General features: G+C 35.3%; 1 protein-coding gene across 3 annotated transcripts in view; it reads left to right on the plus strand.

Moving 5' to 3' along the window:
• ART3 (ADP-ribosyltransferase 3 (inactive)) overlaps window positions 1-16,363 on the plus strand; it is a 110,586-nt gene that overhangs the window by 36,235 nt on the left and 57,988 nt on the right. The gene's annotated exons all lie outside the window — the stretch shown is intronic.

The following is a 16,363-nucleotide window of genomic DNA, read 5'->3' on the forward strand; positions in this document are numbered from 1 at the left end:
ATTTTGTAATTACTTTTAGATGCTAAGTAATTTTTTAAAAATTCTGCTAAGTAATTAATAAAATCCTCTGTAATAGCAATGTTTCATCTTTTGTAGGTAAATCTAATTTTTGAAAACAGTAATTTAGCCAGTCCTTGCCCTTTGATCAAATACTGTGAAGTAGTAAGTTTGGTCTTCTTGGACAAGGTTAAAGATATGGAACTGGCACATTTCAAAGAATTACAGAAATGTTTTGACCATTCATAGCATCATTAGAATAAGTGAATAGCCTCCAACATAACTATTTTGAGGCAAAACACTACCCATTTGGATATCTGATTTCTGGCGTGTTAATAAAAACGTTTCATGTATTATAGTCAGTCCTTGAATAAAAACATAAGATAACATAAAAAATGGAGTAAGAAAAGGATTCATAGCTATATTAGGCTTATTGCAAAAACAAAGGAACTTTTTGAAGAAATAAATTTAAAAGAGGAACATGAGTAGAGATAGACCTTGGAAGAACAGAATAGAAACAGAGGTTGATTTAAGATGGGTACAGGTCTAAGAAGACTGTCAAATGCAAAGCAAAGAAAAAAAGTATTGAATTGATAACAGCGATAACTGAAATTAGCACAATTTCAACTGGATAACAGATATGGACAAAACTTGGTGTCTTATCTTAGTATTAATACTTGGCTGATTTTTCATGGTGGATAACATCAGTAGGATAGCCATATAGTGGAACGTGTTTTGGGCCTCAGAGTGAAGTTCAGCGGTACCCAAGTCTGGATGTGTTCTCTGTAAGTGACTGGTAACAGGGCATCCAAGATGAAATACTGTTCCAAATGCAGGTATCACTCTGCAATGGGAAATCTGATGCAGGTGATACTTGGAACCTAGGGAATCTAGGGAAATATCCGAGAGGCCTTTTCAATCAGCTAGGCTGCAGCAATGTAGAGACAGGCCAGGGACAGTCAGTACGTCCATCATAGGATGACCTGGCAGGTACTGGCCCAAAACTTGGCAAAGAGGCCAAAATCTGCAAACTGGGCATACTTGGGACCTTGTCAAATGCAGGAACTCCATCAGAACAGGGAGTGCACTATTGCTTGGGGCAGGCAGAAATTGCTGGAGTGCTGAATTCCAGGTCAGTCTGTTACAAGGACTGGAACAGACCCAAATTTTCAAGTGGGTAAGTTAGTGGATTTAGCTGTGGGAAACTGGAAAGACAAAAGGAAAGGAAATGAAGCAGGGAATAATAGAACCGAAAGACTCACCCAGCAAAGAGGCTTTCTTCTGATGAGGGAAAGCGTTATGAGAAACTATGAGTATAATGGCAGAAATTTTCAGAGAAATGTCTGACATCATGGATGCAAGAGGTTCTGAACAGTTCAATGTTAAACAATAAAAAAGGTACATGATGGTAATTTTGCTTTTGTTAGTATCTTAAGTTCTCAGCTAAGATGCTGTCTATATAAGCAAACTAAAGAGGAGAGTTGAGGCAGATACCTGCTGAGTGGACTAAATATCTGTTATTAATGAGAAAATATGTTGTATTCATTTAGTTGATTTTTAATTAAACATTACATAGCTTTAACTATGTGCCAGGCATTGTTTGAAGTGCTTTATGAATATCGATTCATTTAATCTTTAAATAATGACTCATTTAACCCAGTGCTGTAGTACTAGAGTCCATGTTCTCGACTTTGTCGTGCTGCCTGCCTCTTCAGAGAGAACATTGTTCTTGAGTTGGATTTCTGATTTCCATTCTGTCTTAATTGGCTGAAGCCATCTTTGAGGTTATTTTGGTACGTTGATAATTAAACTCCTAGAAAAGGTTTAAAATGGATCTTACACTGTATTTCATACTAAAATGAAAAATGCTGTGGTATACATGTTATATACATATGTTATACACATATGTATACAGAAATACACGTGTTAGCCAGTAAACAATCACATAGATACACATTTATTCACTTACAGTATCTTTAAAAGTGAGTTTTTTTTTTTATCTAAACGAGACCATGTTCATTTGAATTCATTTTAAAATTTATTGAGCATTGTGCATCCTGGAATTTTTGTGACTGGGGGAAAGACATACATATCTCTTCCAAAGTTCTGAAATTTGTATTATAATTGTGTTAAAATATGTAAATTTGTGTATTTTTATTTTAAGAGATGGATTTTATTGTAACTTTTAAAATACCGCAAATAGATCTTATCTAGTATCTTGTTATTTCTGCAACTAGACAACTTCTAGATTTTATTTAGAAATAAAATACATATTTTTATTTGTGTATAACCTACTGAACTGCTCTTTTATCGAAATATATATGCCTTCCAAAACTTTTCTAATATTCTTATTTTTAACTGTCGTGGGTTGCTGAATCATTATAAAATGTCCGTCTTTGTCTCTACTAACAATTTTTGTCTATTAGTGTAGATAGTCCAGCTCTCTTGGTTGCTGTTAGCATGGTACATCTTTTTCTGTTCTTTAACTTTTAATCAGTTTGTGCCCTTCAATAAATTATGTCTTTTATAAAAAGTATACTGTCTTTTTAAATCCATTCTGCCAATCATGTCTTTTTAAATCCATTCTGCCAATCTCTAGCTTTTGATTGGAGTGTTTAGTCCATTTACATTTAACGTAATTAACAACAAGGTCAGACTTACATCTGCCATGTTGCTATTTATGGGCCCAGCACGCTTCCGCTGCGCTACTCTGCTATCTTGCCATGTTGCTATTTATGTCTTGGCTCTTTTGCTTCTCTATTCCTCTCCAACTGCTGCCTTTTGTGTTAGTTATTTCTAGTACTGTATGTCATTTTAATTCCCTTTTTTAAATGACTTTATTGAGATATAATTTACATACATGCAATTAACCCACCTAAGACATGGTTTCAATGACTTTTAGTATAGTCAAAGAGTTGTGTTGATTATCACCATAATCAATTTTAAAACATTTTCATCACCCCATAAAGAAACTATGCATCCCTTAGCTATCACCCTACAATATTCCCTCCCTTTCTAGCCCCAGATAACCACTAATTTACTTTCTCTGTATATTTTCCTATTCTGGACATTTCATATGACTGGCATCTTTGTCATTTACTATATATATTTTTGGGTTGTTTTGTTAGTGATTACCTGGGGATTATAATTAACATCTTAGCTTAAAACAATATAGTTTAATAAGAATTTAATTTCAATAGTATATGATAACTGCTCCAATATAGCTCTGTTTCCTCACCCCTCATTTGTGTTCTTTTCATACAAGTTAAATCTTTATACATTATAAGCCCATTAGTACAGTTTTTAATTATTGTTTTATGTAGTTGTCATTTAAATCAGATAGAAAAGATACAATCATGTTATCTTTTATATTTACCTATGTAGTTCTCTTTACTGATGCTCTTGGCTTCTTTTTATGGATTTGAGTTACTGTCTAGTGCCCTTTCATTTAAGCCTGCAGGACTTCTTTTCAGCATTTCTTGTAGAGCAGGTCTGCTAGTGACATTCTCTCTTCAGGGAGATATTGTTTATTTGAATGTTTTCATTTTTAAAATACAGCAGTTTTATTGAGATATAATTTACATACCGTATAATTCACCCATTTAAAAATTCATGGTTCAAAGATTGTTAGTATACTCATAGAATTGTGCAACAGTCATCTTCATTTTGAAGGATCATTTTGCAGGATATAGAATTCTTGGTGACAGTATTTTTCTTTTAGTACTTTGACGACGAAGTGTGATCGAAAAACACAGTGAATGTTTAAGTAAGAAAATCTATTACAGTAAAAGACACATTGCCATTAATGCCCCTCAAAATACCCCCCCCCCCCCCGCTTCGAACACACTTATCCCATAATTCTTGCCACTTTCTGGAGCAGTTCTGGAAGTCCTCTTTCATGAGTGTCTTGACTTCATCCTCCATATGACAACGCTCCATGTCACACATCCACTTCTGGCATACAGCAGTTTCTGTCAAATAAAAACATTACGGTGTGTCCTCACCTACCTTATTCACCGGATCTGGTAATGTATGACTTCTGGCTCTTCCCCAAATTCAAAATGACCATGAAACGAAAATGTTTTGAATCGATTCAGGATATCAAGGCAGCCACAACAGGGCAACTGAAGACACTCATGAAAGAACTTTCAGAACTGCTTCAGAAATTGATAAGAATGATGGGATACATGTGTTCAAAGTGAGGGGGAGTATTTTGAGGGGGATTAATGGCAATGTGTCTTTTACTGTAATTCATATTTTTAATTTAAACCTTCACGGTTGTTTTTTCTTATCACACCTCATATGTCACTCCATTGCCTTCTGGCCTCCATGGTTTCTGATGAAAACTTAGTTGTTAATTTTATTGAGACTCCTTTGTATGTGATGACTCAATTTTCTCTTATTGCTTTCAGGATTCTCTCTTTGGCTTTGGCTTTTGATAGTTTGACACTATGATATGTCTAGATGTGAGTCTCTAGAGTTTGTAGAGCTTCTAGGATGTGCATATTAATGTTTTTAATCAAATTTGAGAAGATTTTGGCCATTCAAATATTCCTTCTGCCCCATTCTTGCTATTTCTCTCATTCTATTATACTTGATAGTGTTTCATACATCTCTGAGGCTCTGTTCATTTTTCTTGATTCTTTTTTCCCTGTTCCTCAGAATGAATAATTTCAATGAATTTATCTTCAAGTTTGCAAATTCTTTCTTTTATCAGTTAAAATCTGCTTTGAAGCCCTCTAGTGAATTTTTCATTTTAGTTATTATTTTTCAAAGTCAGAGTTTCTATTTTATAATTTCTTTTTATTGATATTCTCTACATGGGTTGATGTTTTCTCATATTTTGTCTTAACTCTTTAGACATGGTTTCCTTTAGTTCTTTGAATATATTTATAATAGCCAATTTAAAGTCTTTGTCTAGTAAGTCCAATGAAGAAATCCCAGGGACAATTTCTATTGATGGCTTTCCTCTTTATTTGCGTGTCTTGTCATTTTTTTGTTGTTGTTGAAACTGGAAATAATGTGACAACTCTGGAAATCAGGTTCTTTCCTTCCTCAGGATTTGCTGTTGTTACTGTTTGATGCTATTGCTGTTTGTTTGTTTAGTTACTTTCCTGAACTAATTCTGTAATGTCTTTATTATTTATTGTGTGTAGCCATTGAAGTCTTTGTTCAGTTAGCTAATTGTTAGCTAATGATTGGGCTAAGATTTCCTTAAAGGCCTTGGACCAATAAGCCTCCCAACCTTTACTAAGGGGCTTTGTGTATGTGTTGGGGTACGCTGTCAATGCTCTGGTAAACAGTTTACAATTCTGCCTTAGCCTTCACTTCCTGTTTGTGCAGAACCTCAATGTCAGTTTGAGGTGAGAGACTGGGGCCTTCCCAGGTCTTTTCTGAATATGCACACGGCCCTGCACATACAGGTGGCCTTCTAGATTGCTAGGAATATGTTGGAGCTTTTCAAACACATTATAGACGTCTCTTTCTCCAGACTTTACTTTTCAGCCTCCTGTTAGACCCAAGTGGTATAGCCACCTCAGATAGTTAACTATTGTGAAACAGTTGCTTCTGATTGTTTTCAGTGAAGTCCTAGAGGTAGGGCAGTTTGCACCAAGTGAGCTCAGAATCGGGTCAGACCTGTGAGCTTTTAAGAAAGCTTTCAGGCAAGTCAGTAGTGCTAGTCATCAGAATGGGGCTTTTAGAGGCCTCCAAACCTATTCTGCCACTCCATTGGTTTCCAGGTGGCTTTTCAGGGGTCTGTAATTGTGAGGCTCTTTTTCAAGGCTTCTATAGAGCAGGGGAGAGGGAAATGAGAATATGACAATGATAAATGCCACAAAGTTTTCTTATTGAGATTCAACTGTTTCTTAGATATTCTCTGGATTATTGTAAACCTTTGACTAACCGCTAGTTAAGGAAGTATGCTGTCTTTAGTTTCAGTTTCAAATGCTGTTGATTAATCTTTGAGCCTCTAATTATGGCATCAGGACAAAACAAATAGTCTGCCTTGACAGACTATTATAGACCCAGGAAAAAAAGTGCTTTCCGAGAAACTAATGTGCTTAGAAGAAATTTCCTAAAAAGTAAGCAGGAGGAATTCAGTGATTTCTGTAGACTGGGAATCCCCTAAGCTGATGTACAGTACGCCTTGGAAAGTATGGGAGAGGAGGGCAAAGCTTTCCCTTTCATAGTTTTGACTGAGCTCCCACAAGATTCCCCTAGCTCACAGTGCCTAATAATACAGGTTATACATTTTTGAATTACCCACTTGTCTTATCATTCACAGCTAGCCTGAGCAAAAAGGCAAAGTGGGGGTGGACCCTAAAAATCATCATGCTTGGGAGAGCTGAGAAAAGCTTCTGTTTGGATCCATTTTAATCATGCAATGCTTTGCTTTCCTCACACTTAATGGAATGATGAGATGGGCTGGGAATCTAGAGATACAGTGTATAGTTCTGTCTCTCACTTGCTTTGTGATTTTGGACAAATTTTAAGGCCTGTTTATGCTTCAGTTTTCTCACCTTCAAATGTACATTATGATACTTAACCCATCCATCTTTCAGGTTGCTCTAAAGGTGACAGGAGATTAAAAAGGTATTTTAACAAGTCTAAATGAATTTTTTACTGGCCAACATTTCAAAAATATAGCCAGCTCTCTGATCCAGTTTCAGTTTATCTCCTAGGTGCAACAAATAGTATTTTCTCTGTGGATGATGCAGTTATTCATGTAAGATGTATCTGTTTACAGCATTCACTAGCCAAGGCATGACTCTCCTAGTAGAACTGAGGGTTGAATCATGCAGCATTTACTCTTATTTAAATAACTTGGCTTATGTACAATAAATAGAAGTTCACTGTGAATTTACAAAACAAGACCAAGATACCTATTTTTTCACTTCTTTTCATTGTACTGTAAGTCATAGCCTGAAAAATAAAACAAAAAGAGGAAATTAAAGCCATAACAATTGGAAAGGAAGAAATAAAATTTTGCAGAAGATTACATAGAAAATCCAAAAGAATTTACTGTTTTAGAAATAATAGCAGAATTTATCAAAGTTAATGGATAGAAGGGCAATGTATTACACTTTCTACAGCAGTAACAAATAATTTAAAATGTAATTTTAAAAGATAATTTACAGTGGCAACAATAAATATTTAAAAACATAAAATACTTGGGAATAAAACTAACAAAAAGCAAGCAAGATTTGTTTGCAGAAAATGTAGATGAATTTTTCTAAAATAATGTCAAGTAAAATAGTGTTGAGATTAAATACAGAATGATTACCCTTTTGATAAAGCTCAGCAAAGCTGAAGTTAAATACTTTGTTTACCTATGTGTATGTAAATAAAACTATTTTTAAAAAGCAAGGGAGTGATGGTTGCACAACAACGTGAATGTACTTAATGCCACTGAACTGTACACTTAAAAATGGTTAAGATAGTAAAATGTTAAGTTATGTGTATTTTACAAAAGCAAGGGAAAACTAGACACAGAATCCAGGATGATTATCTTGGGGTTGGAGGAGCAAGGGAATGGGATAGGGAAGGAACACAACTATGTTTTAAGTTATTGTTAATGTTCCAGTTCTTGATTTGGTTGTGAGTTCATGGGTCTTCATTATATTACAAACATATAAATATATGCACGCGTGGGTCAGAGATGACAAGGTATGTATCATCAACTAAAATGATAGTTAATCCAAATCTGTATACCAGAGGTCCGTTACTAACCATTGTCAGTCATCCCAATGAAATTTAATTAAAAAAAGAAAAACGGAAATGGTAGAATTAGAACAATTTTTCTAGAGTGTAAAAAAAAAATTAATTTACCATAAAATTCTCATTTAAGAGAAATAGTACGAGTAAGTTTTAGCTTCCTAGTTCCTCCTTTGGAGAGCTGCCAAAGAAATGTGGGATAATTATGCCACTACTTTTCTGAGTCATTTCTTATCTTAATAAGAAATATTGGGAAGTTTCCAAGAATCTCTATTAATTTATAGCAATGTTTTGGCTTAACAGAGTGATGGATGAGTTTAAATCCGCGTAGTGCTCAGAGTGGGTCATTGAGTTGTTAATCCAGAGATAAAAGAACTGAAGGGGGAGAGATGGAAAGATGGTAGTGAGTTAAATTGAATAGATGAGGTAGTAGGAGATAAAACCAGAGGATAGACAGAGAATAGAGAAGGAGGTGGGAATTGGTTTCCTTTCCTTTTCCTTTCCCTTCCAGTCCATCATTTTTCTCTTTTTTCCCCTCACTCTTTCTTTCTCTTTCTTTCTTTAACTCTCTTTTTTTTCTTTCCCTTTCCCTCCCTCTTTTTCCTTTTTCTTTTCTCTCTATCTCTTTCTTCGTGTCTCCAGTAGAGCAACAGTGGATAATGATGTACTGACAAATCCCAATATAAGGGAGTCTCAAGTTATGCATAGTTCTTAATACAAAGAGTTTTGGAGGATGGCTGGTTTCCATATTAACTGTCTGCATAAACTGCTTAGTATTAGAATTTATTTTATTAAAACTAATATAATAAAAATTAATACTTATTGTATGCTTTTTAATGCTAGGCTCTGCTGGTTTTTTTTTTTAATTTATCATATTTATTCTTAACAACCACTCTGTAAGGTGTATCTGTTTTTTAATAAGCTAAAATGGGATTCCATAGCGAGATTTGCATTTAGGCAGTCTAATTTCAGAGACTCTAACCACTGTCTTCTACTCCCTTTGTGAGTTGCTTTTGTCCTCAGCCTCCATTGACCAAATCTATGGCATCAATCAACAAATCAGGGCACTTGGTCATCTTGAATTAGTAGCATCAGTTGTCCCTCAGGAAGAAGCAGATTGTCTTGCTGAATCTGCCTGACCAGATTCGAGAGGAATGTGTATCAGACAGGGACTTGGAAGGAAACAGAGGGTACATTCAGCTGGAATTTTGAAAAGAACTTAATAACGGTTCTACTTAAAGAAGTGTGGGCAAGATTAAAGGAACCAACAAGGGACGTTGAGGACATCCAGTGGGAAGCTATTATCTCTCAGAAAGACGCAAGGTAAGGAAAAGATGTTACTGGAACCTAGTGATCAGCCCATTACGTATTAACATAAATAACATTTTTATGAAAGAACTATTTTACAGAACAAACAATTGGATGAAAAGAGTAGTATTGTTTTACATTTTTGCATATATCTTTAATAATCTGGCTTAATAGAAGAAAGCTAGACTCTCGTGTAACTCTGCATTTGTTGCAGTGTTACCTGCCATGTTGCCTCTGAGAAACTTGTGAGAGAATGAGAATGAAAAAGACAACTAGCATCTTATTATTATGAATATAGTTTTGACTTTATGGACTTCCTGAAAGAGTCTTAGGGACCCTTAGGGGGTGGGGCAGACAGTGTCACACTTTGAGAACTGTTCTATATTATATATTTAATATAGTATATATTATGTGTATTATACTATACTATTATAATATAATATAATCTGTGCTCATTCAACCCTTTAATAGTTGTTACACATTGAACACTTAAGACTCCTACCACAAAGCACATGTATAATATTCAGTGGTTATATTTATGAGAACTCTTAATGCAAAATAAACAAAAAACAGAACAGTAATGACAAAAGTTAATGAAAAACATAAATGATTCACAAGGCTATCACTACTATAAATTAGAAAACTACAAGTATTTGAAGCACCTACAAGTGTTCTAAGAGCATTATTCAATACAACACATGCCAACTATACAAATGTGAAGATCACTTACTTTATAACCAGAACACCACTTCATGCAGAATCTGGTGAAAACCCTTTGTTTTCTGGTGCTTTAGGCACCAAGAGTCCTATTTTACTAGCAAGTATTGAGCACCTGGCAAGGTATGAATAGCAGGGGTGCTACAGGACTCCAAGAAAGTAGGACATAGTCTCAGTTCTAAGAAAGCAAGTATTATAAGATAATCACTGTCTGATGACCAGCCATGGAAGCTCAGAGACCCATCAAAGACATTCCATGATTGCTTGAAAGGAATCTTGAAATTTCTTAGGCGAGGAAGACATTGTAAGCAACTAAGAAAAATAACGTGTTACAGTGGAGGGGGTAAGGGGAGAGTGATCCATGTAGTGTACATGCGTATGTGTGCAATGCCTCAGGAAAGGATTATGGCAGGTAACTCTTGAACAGAGTCTTGGAAGATGAGTAGGTATTGGACAAGTAGGTAAAGGAGAAGGGCATTTCAGATAGAAAATAGCACAGAAATGACAAATAATTGAATATGACTGGAGTAGAGAGTTCAAGGAGATGACAATTAGCAGCATTCAGAGAGATGGGCTAAGCAATATGGACTTTATTCTGAAAGCAATGAGACCTTATTAGAGATTTTTAAATGAGAATAATAGATTTGCATTTTAGAAGGTGTCAGAGAAAACCATAGCTCTATAATAGTTAAGTCAATAAAAACAGATAATGTTCAGGAACGACTGCAGTAGGGGGAAAGAGACCTCAGTATAGAACTGGGCTCAATTCCGAATACAGTGTGCAAAAGTAGAGATTTATAGCCAAGTAGAGATTTATAGCCAAAAGTAGAGATTTATCCCCAAGGAGTGTGGGGAGAGCTTAGTAGATGGAAAATTACTAAGAGGGTAAGATATTTTTTGCTAAACTGAGCTAACAATTCTTGCTGAAGGCAGGCCAGAGTGATCAGATATCACGGGGATGATGGGAGATAAGGAATTTGACCAGGTATGGAGAATTATCAAGATTCTTGATAAAACTGGATTCTGCAAATCAAACACAGGAGCACAAAGGTCAAGGCTTAGTTGAGAACAGGGTTCAGAGGAGAGAGCTAATGCTTGGTCAACGAGAGTCTTTGTCAGAGGTTCCTTTGGAACACTGCTGGAGGGTGGGAGACTAATGAGGCTCTTAGAGTAGTCTGGAGAAGAGCTAACTGGAGCCTGAAGTAAAGCTTTAACCAGAGAGATAGGAGAGAAAGGGGTGAATTGAAGAAATTTAATGTGATATGGACTATACTTTCAGGTAATGTCATTTGGACAGATGCTGAATATAAATGGCAAGAGGTTTCTAGTCTTTGCTTTGTTTCCTGTTATCTTTTTTAATGGAATGAATGGAGTGAGTGTGTGTGTGTGTGTGTGTGTGTGTGTGTGTATGAGTGTGCACATAGATATAGTTGTTGTATTGACATACATATTAAAGTCAATTTACATGATTTGATTTTCAGAATCTTGTTGACAACTTGGAGGTTGATGAAACCAAGGCAGGTAGGCCATAGGTGTACAGGGCTTTGTAGAGGAAAGGACTGGCATCAAGCTAGAGGCAGAGGTAGAGGCAGCCCTGGTCTTTTTTTGGAATTGCTGTAGGTAACAGAAATGAACATACCTTGAAATAGAATGCTGTGTTTCTGAACTCATGCCTTTGGGAGGACTTTTACAAATATGGCAGACTTAATCTCTTGGGGGAAGAGATAACATTTGACAGCAGTATGTGAGGTCTGACAATTAAGTTCGCGAACTTGCCACCGTGTGCTTACATTGGCAGCACTGTACAAACAGCTCGATAAGGTTTCATAACCTTGGTATATTAGTGTCTCAGAGCTGTGTTCATGTTGATGTGTGGCGGTGTCTTGCTGAGTGGCATTCATTGTTGTTATTGAGTGTTTTTGTGTGCCGTCTCAAGAATGTCTGAGCTTGAATTAGAGCAAAGAACAGATATTAAATTTTTTGTGAAATTTGGCAAGAGTGGAAGTGAAATCAGGGACATGTTAGTCCAAGTTTATGGGGATAATGCCATGAAGAAAACAGCAGTGTACAAATGGATTAAATGTTTTTCTGAGGGGAGAGAACATGTCACTGGTGAAGAGAGGTCAGGGTGGCCAGTAATGAGCAGAATTGACAAAAACATTGCAAAAATTTATCAAATTGTGCATCAAAATCATCAGCTGACTGCAAAAAAGCATAGCAGACCAGGTAGACATCGATAGAGAAACAGGAAAATCTTAACTGAAAATCTTGGCCTGAGAAAGGTGTGTGCAAAAATGGTCCCAAAGGAGCTCACTGATGAACAAAAATGAAGGAGAGTTGAAGTTTGCCAAGACCTCTTGGAGAGCCAAGATGAATGTTTTGGGCCATGTTATCACTGGTGATGAAACATGAGTGTACTAATACAACCCTGAAATAAAGCATCAAAGTGCACAATGGAAGTCAGACAGTTGTCCACAACCAAAAACGTTCCGTCAGTTCAAATCAAGAGTCAAAACAATGTTTGCCATCAGAGTGTTTATTCATTAGGCATTTGTACCAACTGGACAAACAATTAACCAAGTTTACTGTTTGGAAGTGCTGAAAAGGCTGCGTGAAAATGTTAAATGAAAACAACCTGAATTTTTCGCCAATACTTCATGGCTTTTGCATCACGACAATGCACCAGCTCACACGGCACTGTCTGTGAGGGAGTTTTTAGTCAGTAGACAAATAACTGTATTGGACCCCAATGACTTCTTTCTTTACCCGAAGATAAAGGAAATACTGAAAGGAAGACATTTTGATGACATTCAGGACATCAAGGGTAATATGACGACAGCTCTGATGGCCATTCCAGAAAAAGAGTTCCAAAATTGCTTTGAAGGGTCGACTAGGTGCTAGAGTTGGTGCATAGCTTCCCAAGGGGAGTGCTTCGAAGGAAGTGACTGTAGTTATATTCAGCAATGAGGTATGTAGCACTTTTTCTAGGATGAGTTTGTGAACTTAATTGTCTCACCTTCGTAAAAGTAAATGTGTTTTGTTAAGTATGGTGCATTTCCTCCTCCCTCCCATAAATCAGGTTTATATAAAATAAATATTAATTTTTTGAATATTTGGTTTCATTTTTAATTGATTCATTGTCTTTTTAGTGGAGGAATTTTAAATCATCATTTAGGTCAAGCTCGTGTTGATAATTTGTCTTTTCTTTGTGAACAGTTTAAAAAAGAATCTAAATTAGTGTTTATGAGAAATTATGTAAAGTCTATAGTAATTTATCTCAGGGCATTTTCTATATACTACCAGTTTATTGAACTGTACCAACAACTACATATGCATTTATGGTGCCAGGATTTCCAGGAAGTATAGTCATCCTTCTTTGGTAGTTAAGTGAAACTATAGTTGCATTGTACGTAATTATCTCAGTTTGAAATAAAATTTGCAGACAAGGGAAGGAGAAGCAGTTAACATTGCCTTGGCATTCCTCCTGGCCCCACCCTCCCAATAACCCAGTTGTATGTGATAGTGTATTATTTATAATCCACAGAATGAGTTGACAGCATCATAGAGATTTATATCTGTTGGTTCTGAAATCTTTAAGAAACAGATATTAAAGAGGTATCTTAATTCTAGGTGGGTATATTAAGTACCATACTCAGTAGCCAAAAATAATTAATCTTTCCTTTTTTAGCAGTATTATCCAAAACACACTTCTGTTTGAAAACTTCTCTTGGTTAACTAGAGGAAACAGTTCTGAATTTCTAAATCACTGTGGATATTTGGTGTCTCAGGTTCTGTATGTTTAAAACCCAACCTGCAGTTTTTTTTCTGCTAAACCACATCTTCTCGTGATCTCCCTGTTTCTATTAGAGGCAGTACTATTCTTTTAAACCTCAAAACTTTTTTCTTGATTCCCTTCTCTACCTCCACATCAGATTTAAATCCTTAGCATTTTCCTTGATTCCTTTCCTCAGCTTCAGTCTTCACATACAGTCTGTCACTAAATCGTATTGATTCTCTTTTTGCATCGTAATCTCGTTATATTTATGTTTTCACTATTACCATCTTAGTTTGGCTCTTAGTACTTTTATACTGTGGTAAAATACATATAACATAAAAGTGACCATTTTAACCATGTAAAAGTATACTATTCGGCAGTTTCAAGTAGATTGACAGTGCTGTATAGTCATCACTATTCTCTAGTTCCTGAATTTTTTCATCATCCCAAACAAACTCCTTACCCATTAAACAATCACTCCTCATTACCTCCTCCTCCAAGCCCCTGGCAACCACGAAACTCCTTTCTGTTTCTATGGGTTTGTCTATTCTGGATATTTCATATAAATGGAATTATACAATATGTTGCCTTTTGTCTCTGGCTTCTTTTCCTTAATGCAATGTTTTCAGTGTTCATCCATGTTGTAGCATGTTTCGGTATTTCATTACTTTCTAAGGCTGGATAATATTCCATTGTGTGGATACAGCACATTTTCTTTATTCATTTATCTATTGATGGACATTTGGGTGTCTCTCCCTTTTGGCTATTGTGAATAGTGCTGTATGAACATTTGTGTACAAGATTTTGTTTGGACAACTGTTTTCAACTCTTTGGGGTATATACCTAGGAGTGGAATTGCTGGGTCATATGGTAATTCTGTTTAACATACTGCCGTTATTACTTTTTAGAACAGTATTTCCCAAAGTGTGGGACAATGCTAGGGGGCTCACTGATAACATTTCATATCAATTAATTATTCTCTTTAACTGCAATCCCTCTGATTAAATCATGGAGAGTCTCAATTTGGTATTAGTATGGCTTTCAAACATTTTTACCAACTATGTTAATTTCCCTTTTGACAAATGCATAGCAGGCCTGATGCTTGAAACCTTTGGCATACAATAATATCTAGCTAAAATTTAGTATTTTTCGATGTATTTCCTTTTATTGTTATATTTTCTTTCTATAGCAAATGATAATGATTTCACATGTACAGTACTGAAAGTTTGCTTTTTATGAAAATGCGTGCAAAATAAAGGTGGTACACAGGATTTGCAAACTACAATAAAGATTGATCAGAAATATGGTAAAAAAATTTGTAAAGATGATAAGAAAATGACTTGAAGTTTGGGAAATATAGACCTGGGCTATGACAACATATTCCTTTTTTCATTCCCAATCAACTTTTCTCATTTTCAGTCAACTTTCTATGCCATTCCCAGAATAATTTAGAATAACTTGGATAGGGTCATTCTCTTAGTCACGAACATTTAATAGATCCCCGTTTTATAGAGAGCAAAATTCAAGGTTGTTTAACTAGACATTTGATGTCCTTCATCCTTCACACCAACCAAACCAATCTAAATTTTTTTTTCACTCACCTAGACTTTCCTACCACTGTGCGTTCTCAGGCCATTCCTCTGCTGTAAGTTCCTTTCCCCTTAGTTTCTATTGCCATTCAGCCATTCCATTCTCAAATATTTATTGAGGGTCCGTCATATGCCAGGTACTGTACAGTGGGCTCGGACTAAAATGGCTTTGTTGCTGAGCTTCCACTTGTGGGAGAGCAGATATTAAGCACAATTCTTTAGTGACAATTGCAATAAATAGTGTGATAGAAAAGTAGAGAGTGTTATAAAAACAAATAGGACACCTAATCTAGTTGAGGTTTAAGAGGTGGTTTCAAAGATGACCTCTTGGAGAAAATGTAATTTAAGCTGAGATCTAAGTGACTAGTGGACATTCGCTTAGTGAAGAAATGGACAAAGGAAGTAGTATGTGCAAAGGTACTGAGTTAGGAAGGATCTTGGCTCAAGTAGTATGTTAACTCGCATATTTTTATTTTGTCATAAGGAATTTATATGTTGTCTTCTCAATAATAATGTACTAGTGTATACTACATAAAAAACTTGTCATATGGTCCTCACTCAATGAATTTTCATTTTTAAAGCTACTTAAAAAAAATTGCTGTAAATAGTAAAATATTAGATCCAAGTCTTGAAACTATCCAGGGAATTTATATAGAAGTCCCATTTCTATATAGAAATATATGTAGATTTATGATACATATAAATATATATTTATAACTATATATTACATATAATATGTTTATAATATATATCTATATTTAATATATATACTACATATTATATATCATGTTTATACTATATATATTATGCATCATAGTATAAATATGTAATGTAAATTGTATAGATTTATATATAAGTGCCTTGGATACCATTTTGGCTTCTCATTGCTCTAGTCAAAAAGCCAGTCAGTAAGAGAGGTCTGTTAGGTTCCAGGCCCCTCCTGTGTTATTTACTTTCCTGTTATCAATTCTCTGATCTGCTTTATGGTTGGCTCTTTGATATCAATGGGAAGGATACACAAAAGGTACATTAAAATTGTTCTTTATTCCAAATAAGCAGTATTTATTCCAAATACTTTATTTTTGGTAATTCTATAACAAATATATTCAGTTTTCAAATCTATAGATGTCTATATAAACAGTACTGTGTCAGCTAAGATTTTGGTTACGTGCAGAGAAACCAACTGTGGCTATTTTCAGCAGAAAAGGAATGTAATCAATATTTGAAGAATCCAAAGGAAGACTGAAGAATCAGGCTTGGA

Source organism: Rhinolophus ferrumequinum, chromosome 5, assembly GCF_004115265.2.
Source record: "Rhinolophus ferrumequinum isolate MPI-CBG mRhiFer1 chromosome 5, mRhiFer1_v1.p, whole genome shotgun sequence".
NCBI classification, from domain to species: Eukaryota; Metazoa; Chordata; class Mammalia; order Chiroptera; family Rhinolophidae; genus Rhinolophus; species Rhinolophus ferrumequinum.